Below are 17119 nucleotides of genomic sequence, written 5' to 3'. Positions count from 1 at the left end.
GTCGGAATCCGATTCCGGAAGTTGCAGTAGGTCCATAATGTCGGATATGACTTGTGCGCAAAATTTGAGGTCAATCCGAAGTGATTTGATAGGTTTAAACATCGGAAATAGAAGTTTCAAATTTTGAAGTTCATTAAGTTTGGATTGGAGGTTGATTCATGATTTTAGCGTTGTTTGATGCGATTTGAGGCCTCGAGCAAGTCCGTAATGTGTTTTAGGATTGGTTGGTATGTTTGGTTGGGGTCCCGGGGGCCTCGGGTGGATTCCGGGTGGTTAACGGATCGAAATTGGGATTTTTGGACAGCTGAAGGATTTGGTTGCTGGTATTTTCGCTTCTGCGGTAGGTTAACCGCAGAAGCGGCCCCGCAGAAGCGGAAAGGGAGCCGCAGAAGCGATTTTTGGTCAAAGGATTGAGAATCGCAGATGTGGTCAAGGTTCCGCAGAAGCGGGACCGCATCTGCGAAAAGGTGGTCGTAGAAGCGGAAGTGAGCGGCTTGGAGTGGACCGCAGATGCGGTCAGAGTTCCACAGAAGCGGGACCGCATCTGCGGAAGGCATATCGCAGAAGCGAAAGAGGGCGGCCTAGGGAGGACCGCAAATGCGGCATTTTAACCGCACCTGTGGAACCACAGAAGCGGTCAAGGGACCGCAGGTGCGGAAACAGCTGAGGCGGTGAGGTCTTTTAAAATTCGGGGTTGGGTTCATTTCAACCCCATTTTCTTCCATTGGAGTCGATGGGGAGCAGCTTTGAGGTGCCATTTTCGTCACTCATCATGAGTTTTGGAGCGTGGTGCATCAATTAGAGTCTTCGGAAGGGCGTGGAATGCCGGTTATGGATCTTCGGAGCGAGGTGAGTCTCCTTTCTAACCTTGTAAGAGGGAATTGTCCCCATAGGTGAAATAATTGATTATGTGCTCCTAATTGCGGGGGCTACGTACGCACGAGGTGACGAGAGTCCGTGCGTAGCTACTATTATGCTATTGTCCGGGTAGTCTAGCACCCAAAATCATGCTATACTTTGAATATTTGTAATCTTATGGATATTTGAATCGCTTAAACCACATCAAAATAGTAAATGAATTTCTAACAAGATCTAAACCTCATTTTCGTAAATTGTTGAAAGAGAATTAGCTTTTCTTTGAATAATTGCCCCATGTTGGCTTCTTGGTTGAATGTCTCTACGTCTTTATTTTGGAACGGGCCGAACGCCTCAGCAGATTAAATAGATGCATCTATAGGCGCGCCGTCGACCCTCGGCAAGTGCACAGTTTAATTTTGTTGGATCGGGCCGTCGCCTCGGCATTATATGCGCATGCTTGTGTTGCTGCCTTGAACTTGATTAAGTTATTATTGCCTCTTCATGGCTTGAAAACATTTGGATAATTACGAAAAGGAATTTTGAAAATTGCCTATAAAAGAATTAATTGTTTACTTGTTTCCTTCTATTGGATTAAAAATCATGTTTATAGAAATCCGCGATTTAATGTTTTATTGATATCACATTATTGGACCCTTAGTATGTGTCGAAGTCGACCATCTCGTCTCTACTNAGAAGCGGATGGGAGTACCTTGGAGAGGACCGCAGATGCGGTCAAAGTTCCGCAGAACCGGGACCGCATCTGTGGGTGGCAAGTCGCAGAAGCAAGAAAGGGGTGGCTCAGGAAAGACCGCAGATGCGGCATTTTAACCGCACCTGCGGCACCGCAGAAGCGGCTAAGGAACCGAAGGTGCGGAAACAGCTGGAGCAGTGAGGTCTTTTAATTCGGGGTTGGGTTCATTTCAACCCCATTTTCTTCCATTGGAGTCGATGGGGAGCAGCTTTGAGGTGCCATTTTCGTCACTCATCATGAAGTAAATAATTTATGCTAGCTTTGAGTTAAATACAAAGTCTATACATGGATTTAGGCAAGGAAATTATGGAAAAATTTAGGTTTTGGTGGAAAACCTAGAAATTGGCTTTTCTTCGAATCTGACCACGATATTGAGTATGGAATTTAGTGAAAATTATATATTTGAGATCCTAAGGTCATGGGTAATCTTTATCTTCAAAAAATTTTGGATTCCGGGCACGTGGGCCCGAGGGCGTTTTGGTCAACTTTTCGATCGGAGTTAGGAATTGCTATAAATTAGATTGTAATGAATATTTGAGCATATATTAATGGATTTGCGTAACCGTTGGCTAGTTTTGGAGCGTGGTGCGTCAAGTAGAGTCTTCGGAAGGGCGTGGAATGCCGGTTATGGATCTTCGGGGCGAGGTGAGTCTCCTTTCTAACCTTGTAAGAGGGAAATGTCCCCATAGGTGAATTAATTGGATATTTTCTCCTATTTGGGGGGGCTACGTACGCACGAGGTGACGAGAGTCCGTGCGTAGCTACTATTATGCTATTGTCCGGGTAGTCTAGGACATAAAAGCATGCTATACTTGGATTAATTGTAAACTTATTGACGGCTTGAATCGCTTAGATCACCTTGGGATAGTAAATGAATTTAAAAGGGGATTAAACGTCATTTTCTTGAATTGTTAAAAGGGAATTTGTTTTATTTGGACCATGTCCCCCGATAAATCTTGATTGATTGTTTGAGCATGTATCTCTATGTGTGCCTGCGTCGCATGCATGATTCGCGAGCAGGGTGTGTGTTTATTTTATGTTGACCGCGTCGCAGGTTAGTTCGCGAGCGGGGTAATAGATGCATCTATAGGCGCGTCGTCGACCCTCGGCAAGTGCACAGTTTACATTTCTGTTGGATCGGACCATCGCCTCGGCATGATATGCGCATGCTTGTATTGCTGCCTTGAACTTAATTAAGTTATTATTGCCTCTTCATGGCTTGAAATTATTTGGATAATTATGAAACGGAATTTTGGAAATTTTCTATAAAAGGATTAATTGTTTACTTGTTTCTTTCTATTTGGACTAAAATCATGTTTGTAGAAATCCATAATTTAATGTATTACTGACCTCACTATTGGACCATTAGTAAGTGTCGAAGTCGACCATCTCGTCTCTACTTCTTCGAGGTTAGGCGGGATACTCATTGAGTACACGTTGTTTTCGTACTCATACTACACTTCTGTGCATTTTTGTTGCACAGGTATATGTAACTCTTGTGGCCTACTGGGCGTAGCAGCACGGATGATTTTGGGTCTAGGTGAGTTGCATTATTCGAGGCGGCCCGCAGCTAGTATAGCCCTTTTCAGTACATTGTATTTATTTCCTGTCCAATGTATTCCGGAGGGATGTTGTATTTTATTTCCTTATCAGTAGATGCTCATGCACTTGTGACACCGGGTTCTGGGATGGTTGTAGGATTGTTAAATATCTACTTGGTTAAAGACATTATTCTTATTTCAATGAATTCCATTACTTGTTGTCTAAATGTATAAAAGGAACGATTCCCTTAAGTTTAAAATAAGAAGTTTCTAGTTATTGGTTGTTAGCTTGCCTAACAATGGTGTCCAGCGCCATCACGACCCTTAGTGGATTTTGGGTCGTGACAACATGGTATCAGAGCACTAGGTTCCTAGGGTCTCACGAGTCATGAACAAGTCTAGTAGAGTCTCGCGGATCGGTACGGAGACGTCTGTACTTATCCTCGGGAGGCTGCAGGACTGTTAGGAGTACTTCCCTTCTTGATTCCTTATCGTGCGATTTGATCCTTAGAGGCGTATGCCTTTAATTCATTCCTACTCAATCTTACGCGACGCGAATCGCTTGTTATAAATCGAGAATTGAAGGATTATAATTGTACTACGAACGTGGTGCGGGGTGTTTCTCCCTGCGAGGTTGTGTAAGCTATTATTGTCGCCTTGTGGAAGGTTATTCTATTGATTCAGCTCAGTAGCGGTACTTCTGAGAGCCGTGAGGCTAGGCACAGGTTGCCATGATGCCTATGAATGACTGTTCTGCAGTAGTGATATGATGGTAGGATGTTTGCCTACGTGTCGAGGCGGTGAACGACTTGAAGGGAGGTTTACTCAGTGCATGATCTAGAGATTCGATATTTTATTCCCGGAAAGGGGAAGCAAAGGGGCTGAGGATGTTCAGGTTTGGGTTGATAGGGTAACAAGACTTGGCATTTGCGAGCGTGGTGGAGTTTTCTTCTATAATGAGGTGTCGCTGTCCTTATTGAATGTACTAAATTTGCCGGCGTTATGATCTTCTACAATTGCCCTTCGAGCAGGATATTGCGGGTCAGTATCAAAGAAGCGACGGTTAGAGATCGCGGGGTGCGACGGTTCAAGATGGAACCGGTGTTTCTAAGGATGACGACTCGAGAAAGATGATCTTCAGAAAGGTTTAAAGTTAGTAGCGATTTGTGGGTTCAAGTGCTACAAAGTTAGATTTCACCTAAGGCAATATTGAGCAGCAAAGAATGAGGAAAGACGTTTGGGAAGTGTCAGGCGGTGGCTAAAATTTCTAGAAGGCCAAGTATAAGGAGCAAAGGGCGAGTAGTCGATTAAAGAGATGAGTTCCGCCAAAGTGGGAGAGTGGCGGAGTTGCATATGGGCATTATGGTAGGATGACTACGCACCTTAAGGAGAGTTGGGAATGATTTGAGAATTTCGGAGATATGTGATTGGGGTCTACAGATTTAATTTGAAGTATGGACTATTATGCGGCAGGAGATTTGATATAACGGGAAGGAGCTGCTTGAATGAAGAAGGATACAACATAACATCGAATTGGAAGGTTGTTGTCGCACATTTAAGTGATGTCCGCGAGGGATGAATGGACTTGTGCAGCTAGAGATTGAGCTCGGACTCAGGGAGGGTTATTGATGTCATAGTGATTGCACTTTGTGCAGCAGCGTTGGAAGATATCAGCGAGTGATTTCCACAGGCGGGTTATTCCCTGTGAGCAGGTTAGCGGTCGCATGGTTTGCGAAGCTTTTGCGAAGAATTCTATTGGTTATTCAGCGAAGAGATCGGTTGTGCGAATGTGGTTGATTCAGAGTATAAAAAGGGGGTTTTACAGAAAGAAGCCGAAAATTTAGGCGGTTGATTGCGCAAGGTTATGTCAATAAGGGATAAAGAATTCCGGTGAGTTCCAGAGTTGTGTAATAGTGGCTTTGAGCCAAGTGGGAGAGTCCCACCGCCTATGATGGGGTGCATAGTTAACTAATTGCGAGGTCTCTGGTTAATAGCGTATTGATGAGCTGTTCCAGCTACGGGAAAAGACCATAAGTGGTAATTTGAGCAAAGGAATTATTAAAGGTGGGCTATCGTTGGCCTTATTGGCCCATGTTCAGACTTGGGGGAAAGACTCAGGATTTATGCCTTGTATAAATGCAGGTTTCAAAGGAAGTGATTCCGCCGGGTGCCTCATCGAGAGGGTATTCATGCGTTGTAAGATTTATGAAGTTGATTATATTCGGGACCAAGTCAGAGCGGGTGGCTCTCAGTAACGGTCCTAATGGATTCAAAAGAGGTAAAGTATGGTGCCTAATGATTTCGAGCCTATAAGTACAGTTAAGAATCAAGCTTTTGCAGCAGCTTACGAGTGGAGGCCCAAAATGTTCTATGATGTTTTGACTTGCAGTGTAGCTCTTGAAAGAAAGATGAGAAAGGACTTCGGATTCGTAGAAGGATTTGCAGAATGGGCATATCAGTTGGGGGTGCAAATGTGCGCACAAGGAAGGTATGAAATGGTTCAGGGGATTTGAGACAACATGGTTTCGTGATTCAAGGTCACTCGAGATGAGTGCAGATGGAGTATGTTATGTGTGGATGGAGTTGGTATTATCTCTAAGGCAATCAAGGATAAATTGGAAGAAGGTAGATTGATTGGCCATAATCGAATTTGACACATTGGTGTTAGTGATCAGTTTCCTCAGCGTGATCGAGTTATGCAAGTGAGTTGTGACCGTACGTATCAGGCTTGTCAGCCGCCGTAATTGATGTTATTCAGAAGCATTCTACTGTTATGGCTTGTTGTGTGGAAGCAGATTCCGGAAGGGCTATGGTGGCTCAGACCACTACTTAGAGATTTTCATATTCTACGGTTATGAAAATTCGCCTGTGTGCTGCTATGGTTCTCCTGAAGTGAGTTAAGTGGAAAGCTTTTATGTGGTGAAATGTCAATCTAACAGTGGTCCCGAAGCTATGATGAGGAACGAGTTCTATCGTATATTGGCATGTTAAATGCAGCAAGTGGTATGGAATTTGAAGTGAAGATCAAGGTAACAGTTCGGTGTTGACAAGGATGTCACAAGCTCGGATGAGCAGGAGAGGAGTTTTGATGTTTAAAGTAAGTTGGCTTTGTCATCAGTGTCACCTGAGATAAGTTGTTTGTAAAAAGGGCTTTGCATCCTGGTTAATGATTCTTGATCGCTTTTCAGCGTTAAGGGCGGCCGGTGGTTTGGAGGTACGACCCAGTTATTTGTTATGGTAGGTTATGGGAGTGTGTCCCACAAGAAGATTGTATAAGTGCGGCAGGCAGTCACTGGATTTATTAAAGACTTAAAACAAGTATGGAGGTTGTGATGATATCGTTGATTTGAGAATATATGCCTGGAGGGCACTCAGTTTATGGAGTTGTGGACTACGGAGGATTTCTCCTGTTGTGATAGTTGTTCTTGTGTGTTATGAGAAAAAGGAAGTTAGTATGGACCTTTGAAGGGTCATTGGACTAGTTTGGTACGATCAGAATCGGCTTGAGGTCGGTGGATGGATTCAAATGTGAATATGGGCTCTATATCAGGCCAAACGTGTTCATTTCAGTAATGTGCTCCTTGTGGAGGAGGAGTCAGGGTGTTATTTCGCTGTCAGATATTTCGTGTAGTGATACGTTGCGCCGTGTGAGTTGTGAGACGGCTTGAGAAATTGCTTATGTGTTGAGGATCCGCGTAGAAATGGTGTTATATGAGAAAAATGGCTCCTGAGATTCAGATTGTATATCGCACCTTAGTTGTGCTTGAGTTGTAGCTTATGGCACTATATGTCTCCCCAGGGATGGTATTATGCACCTAGCGTGCTTGTGACCGATAGTCAGTATCTTGCTGTAATGACAATTTAGCTCGATGTATATCTCCTTATGTGAGTTCTATGTGTAGATTCGGGTTGCACACCGCAACAGTGTGATGATGAGCACAGTTCCCTATATCTGTTTTTATGTGTTTCGTTTCCTATTTTTCTGAGGAAAGCTCGTATTAGTTGTGAGCCTGCGTCGCATGTATGATTCGCGAGCGGGGTGTCTGTTTAGAATGTTGCCCGCATCGCATGTATGATTCGCAAGCGGGGTAATTGGACTTCCTTTTCAGAGTTCGTTTTCATTGTACCGCGCTCGAATTGGTAGCCTATTGGCACATTGCGGCATCATATGTGGCTTTTGATTATGCCCGGGGTGGCTTATTGCCTGAGCAGTTCGTATTGGGTGAGACGAAATCATTGGATTTAGGATCAGTGCAATCTGACTAATGAAGTACATTAAGGAGCTAAGACCATTATTTGGTTCAGAATGAGGTGATGGTTATTGTCAAGAGTATAGACCCAAATGATTGGTTGATTTGGCAGTTGATTATGAATTTCTGCACATCTCTTCCGTTGTGGCGGTATTGTAAGAGTTAAAGTAAGACCTGTGTATGTCATGGGGTGCAATGGGAGCATCAGATTCGTGGAATTTCGACTAAGTTGATCAGAAAATGTTATTGTGGTCCGGTGAGTAAAATGATGCAAGGTGTGAATTCAGCAAAGTTATGCAGTCATGTTTGGGTACAGCGTGTAGTGATTGATACGGTGTTCGTCTGTTGGAAACAGGCCTGACAGAGAATTCCGGATGTTGGAATTAGGCTCTAAGGCCTATCTGCTCGAATAAAAGGGAATATCTTCAGAATTGATCGAGCCGATGTGCTCAACTGAGTTGTGGTAGCACGGGAAGGTGCATGAGGAGTTAACCAGTGATTTTGGACTACTTCAGTGTAGTTCTCAGCACGTTCGAGGACAAACGTATGTTCAAGTGGGAGAGAATGTAACGACCCGACCGGTCGTTTTGAGTTCTAGCGCTCCGTTCAGCAACCTGAGGCCGTGAGCAGCTTCATTTCAGGTATTGTGGCTTGTGCGCGTGGTCGGAATTGAATTTCGGGAAGTCCAGAGTTGATTTGGAAAGAGAATTCTCATTTCGGAAGCTTAAAGTTGAAAGAATGAACTAGGATGGGATTCTTGAGTAAACGACCTCGGAATCGGGATCTGAAGGTTCCAGCAGGTCCGTATGATGATTTCGGACTTGGGCGTATGCCCGGTGCGAGTTTTGGATAACCCGGGAGCATTTTGGCGCCTATTGTGGAAGTTAGCCTTTTTGAAGAAATTTCTTAAGTTTGGCTTGAAGTGCATTTCAGTGTTATCGATGTCCGTTTGGGATTCTGAGTCTGAGAATAGCTCCGTATGGTGATTCTGGAGTTGGGAGCGCAATCGGAAGTGAATTCGGAGGTTCGTAGGTCATTTTGGAGCCATTTGGCTAAAGATAGAAATTTGAAGGTTTTTGAGAAGTTTGACCGGAGGTGGACTTTTTGATATCGGGGGTCGGAATCCGATTTTGGAAGTTGCAGTAGGTCCGTAATGTCGGATATGACTTGTGCGCAAAATTTGAGGTCAATCCGACGTGATTTGACAGGTTTAAACATCGGAAATAGAAGTTTGAAATTTTGAAGTTCATTAAGTTTGGATTGGAGGTCGATTCATGATTTTAGCGTTGTTTGATGCGATTTGAGGCCTCGAGCAAGTCCGTAATGTGTTTTAGGATTGGTTGGTATGTTTGGTTGGGGTCCCGGGGGCCTCGGGTGGATTCCGGGTGGTTAACGGATCGAAATTGGGATTTTTGGACAGCTGAAGGATCTGGTTGCTGGTATTTTCGCTTCTGCGGTGGGTTAACCGCAGAAGCGGCCCCGCAGAAGCGGAAAGGGAGCCGCAGAAGCAATTTTTGGTCAAAGGATTGAGGATCGCAGATGCGGTCAAGGTTTCGCAGAAGCGGGACCGCAGCTGCGGAAAGGTGGTCGCAGAAGCGGAAGTGAGCGGCTTGGAGTGGACCGCAGATGCGGTCAGAGTTCCGCAGAAGCGGGACCGCATCTGTGGAAGGCGTATCGCAGAAGAGAAAGAGGGCGGCCTAGGGAGGACCGCAAATGCGGCATTTTAACCGCACCTGCGGAACCGCAGAAGCGGTCAAGGGACCGCAGGTGCGGAAACAGCTGAGGCAGTGAGGTCTTTTAAAATTCGGGGTTGGGTTCATTTCAACCCCATTTTCTTCCATTGGAGTCGATGGGGAGCAGCTTTGAGGTGCCATTTTCGTCACTCATCATGAGGTAAGTAATTTATGCTAGCTTTGAGTTAAATACAAAGTTTATACATGGAATTAGGCAAGGAAATTATGGAAAAATTTAGGTTTTGGTGGAAAACCTAGAAATTGGCATTTCTTCAAATTTGACCACGATATTGAGTATGGAATTTAGTGAAAATTATATATTAGAGTTCCTAAGGTTATGGGTAATCTTTAGCTTCGAAAAATTTCGGATTCCGGGCACGAGGGCCCGAGGGCGTTTTGGTCAACTTTTCGATCAGAGATTTGCGTAACCTTTGGCTAGTTTTGGAGCGTGGTGCGTCAAGTAGAGTCTTCGGAAGGGCGTGGAATGCCGGTTATGGATCTTCGGGGCAAGGTGAGTCTCCTTTCTAACCTTGTAAGTGGGAAATGTCCCCATAGGTGAATTAATTGGATATTATCTCCTATTTGCGGGGGCTACGTACGCACGAGGTGACGAGAGTCCGTGCGTAGCTACTATTATGCTATTGTCCGGGTAGTCTAGGACCTAAAAGCATGCTATACTTGGATTAATTGTAAACTTATTGACGGCTTGAATTGCTTAGATCACCTTGGGATAGTAAATGAATTTAAAAAGGGATTAAACGTCATTTTCTCGAATTGTTAAAAGGGAATTTGTTTTATTTGGACCATGTCCCCCGATAAATCTTGATTGATTGTTTGAGCATGTATCTCTATGTGTGCCTGCGTCGCATGCATGATTCGCGAGCAGGGTGTGTGTTTATTTTATGTTGACCGCGTCGCAGGTTAGTTCGCGAGCGGGGTAATAGATGCATCTATAGGCGCGCCGTCGACCCTCGGCAAGTGCACAGTTTACATTTCTGTTGGATCGGGCCGTCGCCTCGGCATGATATGCGCATGCTTGTATTGCTGCCTTGAACTTAATTAAGTTATTATTGCCTCTTCATGGCTTGAAATTATTTGGATAATTACGAAACGGAATTTTGGAAATTTTCCATAAAAGAATTAATTGTTTACTTGTTTCCTCCTATTTGGATAAAAAAAATCATGTTTATAGAAATCCATAAATTAGTGTATTACTGATCTCACTATTGGACCATTAGTAAGTGTCGAAGTCGACCATCTCGTCTCTACTTCTTCGAGGTTAGGCGGGATACTCATTGAGTACACGTTGTTTTCGTACTCATACTACACTTCTGTGCATTTTTGTTGCACAGGTATATGTAACCCTTGTGGCCTACTGGGCGTAGCAGCGCGGATGATTCTGGGACTAGGTGAGTTGCATTATTCGAGGCGACCCGCAGCTAGTATAGTCCCTACCAGTGTATTGTATTTATCTCTTGTCCACTGTATTTCGGACGGATATTGTATTTTATTTCCTTATCTGTAGATGCTCATGCACTTATGACACCGGGTTCTGGGATGGTTTGAAGAATTTTGTATTAACTGCTTATCATTTAAATTTGATTTGAGACAATTATCTTTTAAAATTGCTAAATTTGAAGGAAAATCCTACATTTCAAAAGTATTAAAACGAGAATTTGATTAAGTAATTTGGTTGGCTTGCCTGACAGCAGTGTCCGGCGCCATCACGACCCTTAGTGGATTTTGGGTCGTGACAAAAAACCCAACCAAAACACCTCCGATTGACCTGAAATTTTGCACACACATCCCAAATCACTTCTCGAAGCTACAGCAACTCTCGGAATTCCATTCCGACCCTCAGATCAAAATCTCACCTATCAACCAGAATTCGCCAAAATACTAACTTCGCCAATTCAAGCCTAATTCTACACCGGACCTCCAAAATTACTTCCGATCACGCTCCTAAGTCACAAATCATCTCCCGAAGCTAACTGAAACACCGAAAATCGCATCCGAGCCTCTAACTCATAAGTCAACACCCGGTTGACTTTTTCAAACCAAACCTTCCTTAAAGAGACTAAGTGTCTCATTTCCTACCAAAACCTCTCCGAACCAACTCGATCCCATAAGATACGGATAATGAAGCATAAAGAAGCTGAAAATGGGGGTAATGAAGCGATAACTCATGAGACGACGGGTCAGGTCGTCACAAAATAATACAATATTTTAATTGTGATATACATTGATATAAAGGCAGCAATAACTATATATATAATTTTATATTATTGATATATAAAAAATAATATTATTTATATACAAAGAATGAAAATAAAATTTTAATATACATGTTGATATAGACAAAGAAGAAAAAAAAAAGTTTGTGATATACATTTATTGGCTATTTGATGCTAATAACTATAATTAAGGCTAGTTTCTGCCAATTATATGGGTATGTTGTTATACCATGCCAAAACCCCTAAAATAAAAGGTAAAATTTCACATAAGAACAACTGGGCTCCCCACTTTTAATTTTATAGCCCATATTTTAATTTACAACCAACTAGCCCAAAAATAATAGTCTAAGATTCAACATCCAACTCCAATAGGTTCTCAAAATTATTATTTAATTTTAAAAAAAAAATTGCTCAAGCTTTTAAGTTAATTTTCGAATCAGTAACTGTAACTCAAATATTAGTTCAAAAAACCAAATTCATTTGGGTGGTGAAACTTAGATTTTCAACAAGATTAAATATGTGGGTTTAAATTTCGAATTTGATTTTGTGAGAAACTTAGAGTGGATGCTATTTAGACTTATTAGAAATAGAATAAGTAGGTTGTATATAAAATGTGAAGTCATTTAATGAAGATTTGGACTGATAACAACACGATAGGGGATTCAAGAATTACTAAAGAAAAAACAAGAATACCAAGAAACATGTGAAAGCTAAAAGAAAATAAAGAAACAAAAAAGGACGGAAAATTAAAGATAGATTGAATTCAAGAAATTCTATTCTTGAATTTCTTGAATTCAAGAAGTCTATTCTTGAAGTGGAATCCTAACAACAACAATTAGCTAACAAAGAACTAATCTCCTTTGGTAGAGAATTAAAAACAAGAGATGGATTGTGAAACCCGACCCTTTAGAATAACAAGAACAACAATAAGTCTAAACTTATCACCTTTCTTGAATACTTCGAAGTAATCTAAGATTTCGAAAGAGTTTAATCTTACCACTTTAAGTTGAGTCTTGAAGGTTGAAAAATAAATTCAAGAATAGCCACACACAAGAGTGCAAGAAAAATCTCACAGTTTTTATTGATAATAGTCTGAATAATCTAAGTCTAAAAACAAAGAATATACCCCTTTATATAGAGAGGGGTCACGAAATTCTAACTAAAAAACAAGTAAATAAAGTCCTAAATTACTCCGGACAACAAGTCCAACTACCTTAGGAAAAGAAAAATACTAGGAAGCAAAAACCAAGTCATTCTTGGAAAATAATTCCAAAAATCTTAGTAAAAGGAAAATATAACCTTAACTAACTAGGAAAGTAATAATTATAGTCCCATAATATATGGAAATAAGTCCCAACCCAATCTTCGATAGAATCTTGAAAATCTTGAAGAAAATTTGCAAGCAACTTGGCACCAACTTGCACTCAACATCTAGCATGACTATTGCACCCTTCTTGGACTTCAAGTAAGTCATTTTTATGATATAAAAATGTGGCTTTATGTAGGACTTCATGAGCTGCAAGTTTGGACACATTTTAGGTGCCAAATTCGTCCAACAATGGCCTGATTTGGACCTTCTTCAGAGGATGTTTTTTGGGATCTAATCCACCTCTTCTTGGACATGAATTTGGGCTATAAAATACTTCTAACACCTACATAACTCATATCCTTTATCCTTGAGCTCTTCCTCCCAACTAATAACTTCTTTGTTCGCTCTTGAAGTCCAATGACCTTATTTTTCAACTTTTTAGCTTGACACCTCGTTAAAGGTCCTCTTGGAGATTCCAAAGCCTCATCATTGTCTTTGAATAGATTTGAGCTTCTTAGGATGCTATCATTCCCCTCTTCTTGAAGAAAATTCACCCTCGAATTTTGACCTTGCAAGAAAACGAAAACAAACACTAGTAAATTACATCCACTAATCTGAAAAAATGGTAGGAATAAAACAAGATAGTGACCATGTGTCCACTTAAACTAATTAAGCATAATAGGGGTAAATGCTCCCTTATAAAGCATATGAACATCATCATCCCAATAAAATTTATGCCTACTTAGATTTGTCCAATATAAACCTCTCTCAGATGCACTATATAATAAAATTTTCATGTGATCTTGTCAAGAAGGAAGTCCAAACATGTGCATGCCAAAGAAATTACAAAATATTGGCCATGCATCCATTTAACACAATTATCTCTGCCACATGTATCAAATAAGACACTTTTATGATATAGCCAAGTATCAATTATAAATTACATGGTTTTTTCTACATTAAATTATTTAAAGAAGCACATAAATTCTCAGAAAGGTCAGAAGAACCCAGAAATTTCAAAATAAAAATTTCAATATATTCAAGCTCATGATTATAACTTTCCCTAATAGTAGTCGCAACATCAATCAATTTTACATAATTGCTCAAACTTTCACAGAAAGAGTCATAGATAGGTTCATGAAAGAATATTTGATCACTAATGTCACAATAATCATGCATATCCTCTTTACTAGAAGCAAGCACTTTTACAGGCTCACAATCAACATGACTAGAGGAATAATTTCCCAGCAAACAACAAAACTTACATTCTAGCAATTTATCATATGAAAACTCATTAGGCACTTAAATAAGAGAATAAAGAACATTTAACTCATTAGCAAGTTCTTCTCATAAATTTCATACCTCTTTCCACCAAGTTGGAATGCATAATCATCTATGTCATACTCAATTTCAAAAGGAAGCAAATTGCTCTTGCACTTGAACTTAGATATTACAGTTAATGACCTGATATGCATCAAAGTATCATCATCCACAAAAATTATAGAGTCACCAACATAAGAAATAAGAGTATAGTTCATTACCTCCAAAAATACCTTAGGTGTTCTAGGAAGGCCAAGAATGTGAATAAACCAATTATACATACCATAATTGGACCTTTTTATTAATGGAACAACATCACCTTTTATTCTTTTATGCAATGACTCTAACTTAGCAATGCCTTTAGGGAACTCTATGTTGTAAACCTGTAAATAAGGTTCAAAATAGTCAAAAGGTTCAACAAAGAAATTAACCAAGCTTTTATCTTCCACCATCCAACAAGAATTGATTTCGCTAAATTCATGGTGGAATTCGATTGGATCCTTTGCTAACATCTCTTGTGCCTTACCTCCCATTTCAAAAGGTCTTTCCGCAGATGGCTGCACAAAATCACAAAAGTAAAACAAGAAAGAGTTAATGCATTAAGAAGTAAAGAAACTTTTTTCTTGCTTACACTCTCTTTGACTTTTATCACAAGGCTAACTTTTTCCTCACCCTTAACCTCTTTACTCTCACTAAAGTTTTTTTTTTCTTTTTGTTCACTCAAACCCTCTTGTTTTTCTCTCTCTACCTCACAGATCTTTTTAATCTCATTGCATTCTCTCTTTTCTTTTTTCTCAAGATCACTCTTTACCTTACTCGACATCCCACTCTTTTCACTCAACACAACCTCTCCTTTTTTCTCTCTTGGGATGTCAACTTATACTTTTTTACTCCTATCATTCTTTTCTCTCCCGTATTTTTCCATATTGTCTTTAACAGTCTTTTCATCTTCACAAATTTGTGAGGGAGTTAAAGGTCCAAGAATGAGTTTTATCCCGTTAACCTCAAAAGAGTATCTATTTTTTTTCATGTTGTATGAAGCTCTTTTGTAGACATACCATGGCTTTCCTAACAAGATATGATAATTATTCATGGGAATCACATCACACCAGATCTCATCCTCATACCTTCCAATAGAGAATATTAATAACACTCTTTTATCTACCTTTACTCCTCTCAACATGTATGGTTCAATATGTTCAACATAAGAAAAGTTCAATTTCTCAACCATATAAGTGCTAATTGAGTTATAGTCAAACTCTTTGTCAATTCTAAGGGCACAAATCACAGACATCACTTTAGCTCTTGTTTGAAAAATAACTTTACCATTGTTTTCCTTCCATTCGGCATATTGTAAGTTCGACTTTTCAAATTGTTGAGTCATAGCTTGCCTCCTTTCTTCATAACTACCTGTTTGAAACATCTTGAATAAAGATTGAAGAAATATGTATATCTAAAATTTAGCTTTTTTCCTTTTAATGTTCTCACCTCTCTTGCCTTTTTCACTCAAAGCAACTCTTGGTTGTTAATCTTTAGATTTATTAATAAAGCTAACAAGTCACAACCCGCAGTGATAAGAATAAGGAGTTAGAAAAAGAAAAGGAAAGTGGCGGACCAAACCTAGAAGGAATAGGAATTGGTTAGTGCTAAAAGAAAAAAGGAAAGAATTTAAGAAACCCAAAACCCACAAGAATAAGGAAAGAAGTTACCTTAATCATCAATAACTGGGATCCCCTCCTCTTGTTTTGTTTCTTGACTTGGAAACCAAATAATACTTGAATTCTGAAAGTAATAATGAGCAATGACACTTTTTGGGGGCTAAATTTTGTTTTTTTAAAACTATTTTTTGGTTTTTTTTGTTGCTCAAGAACCTCCCAAGATTATCAAGATTGAAATCTTGATTAGCCTATGCTCTGATACTGCTTGATAACAACACGATAGGGGATTCAAGAATTACTAAAGAAAAAAAACAAGAATATCAAGAAACGCGCGGAAGCTAAAAGAAAATAAAGAAACAAAAAAGGATGGAAAATTAAAGTTGGATTGAATTCAACAAAGAATTTTTTGAATTCAAAAAGTCTATTCTTGAAGTTAAATCCTAACAACAACAATTGGGTAACAAAGAACTAATCGTCTTTGGTAGACAATTAAAAACAAGAGATAGATTGTAAAACCCAACCCTTTAGAATAACAAGAACAACAATAAGCCTAAACTTATCACCATTCTTGAATACCTAGAAGTATTCTAAGATTTCGAAAGAGTTTAATCTTACCACTTTAAGTTGAGTCTTGAAGGTTGAAGAATAAATCAAAGAGTAGCCACACACAAGAGTGCAAGAAAAATCTTATAATTTTTACTGATAATAGTCTGAATGATCTAAGTCTAAAAACAAAGAATACACCCCTTTATATAGAGAGGGGTCACGAAATTCTACCTAAAAAAAGAGTAAATAAAGTCCTAAACTACTTTGGAAAACAAGTCCAACTACCTTAGGAAAAGAAAAATAATAGGAAGCAAAAACCAAGTCATTCTTGAAAAATAATTCCGAAAATCTTAGGAAAAGGAAAACATAACCTTAACTAACTAGGAAAACAATAATTATAGTCCCATAATATATGGAAATAAGTCCCAAACCAATCTTGGATAGAATCTTGAAGAAAATTTGCAAGCAACTTGGCACCAACTTGCACTCAACATCTAGTATGACTATTGCACCCTTCTTGGACCTAAACTAAGTCCTTTTTATGCTATAAAAACGTGGCTTTATGTAGGACTTCATGAGCTGCAAGTTTGGACACACTTTAGGTGCCAAATTCGTCCAACAATGGCCTGATTTGGACCTTCTTCAGAGGATGTTTCTTGGGGTCTAATCCACTTCTTCTTGGACATGAATTTGGACTATAAAGTACTTCTAACACCTAGATAACTCATATCCTTTATCCTTGAGTTCTTCCTTCGAACTAATAACTTCTTTGTTCGCTCTTGAAGCCCAATGACCTTATTTGCAACTTTTTAGCATGAGACCTTGTTAAAGGTCTTCTTGGAGATTCCAAAGCCTCATCCTTGTCTTTGAATAGATTTGAGCTTCCTAGGATGCTATCATGGACTGGTTTTGAACAAGA

This window comes from Nicotiana attenuata, unplaced genomic scaffold (genome assembly GCF_001879085.1).
Source record: "Nicotiana attenuata strain UT unplaced genomic scaffold, NIATTr2, whole genome shotgun sequence".
In the NCBI taxonomy this organism is placed as follows: Eukaryota; Viridiplantae; Streptophyta; class Magnoliopsida; order Solanales; family Solanaceae; genus Nicotiana; species Nicotiana attenuata.
Note: the sequence above shows the minus strand (reverse complement) of the source record.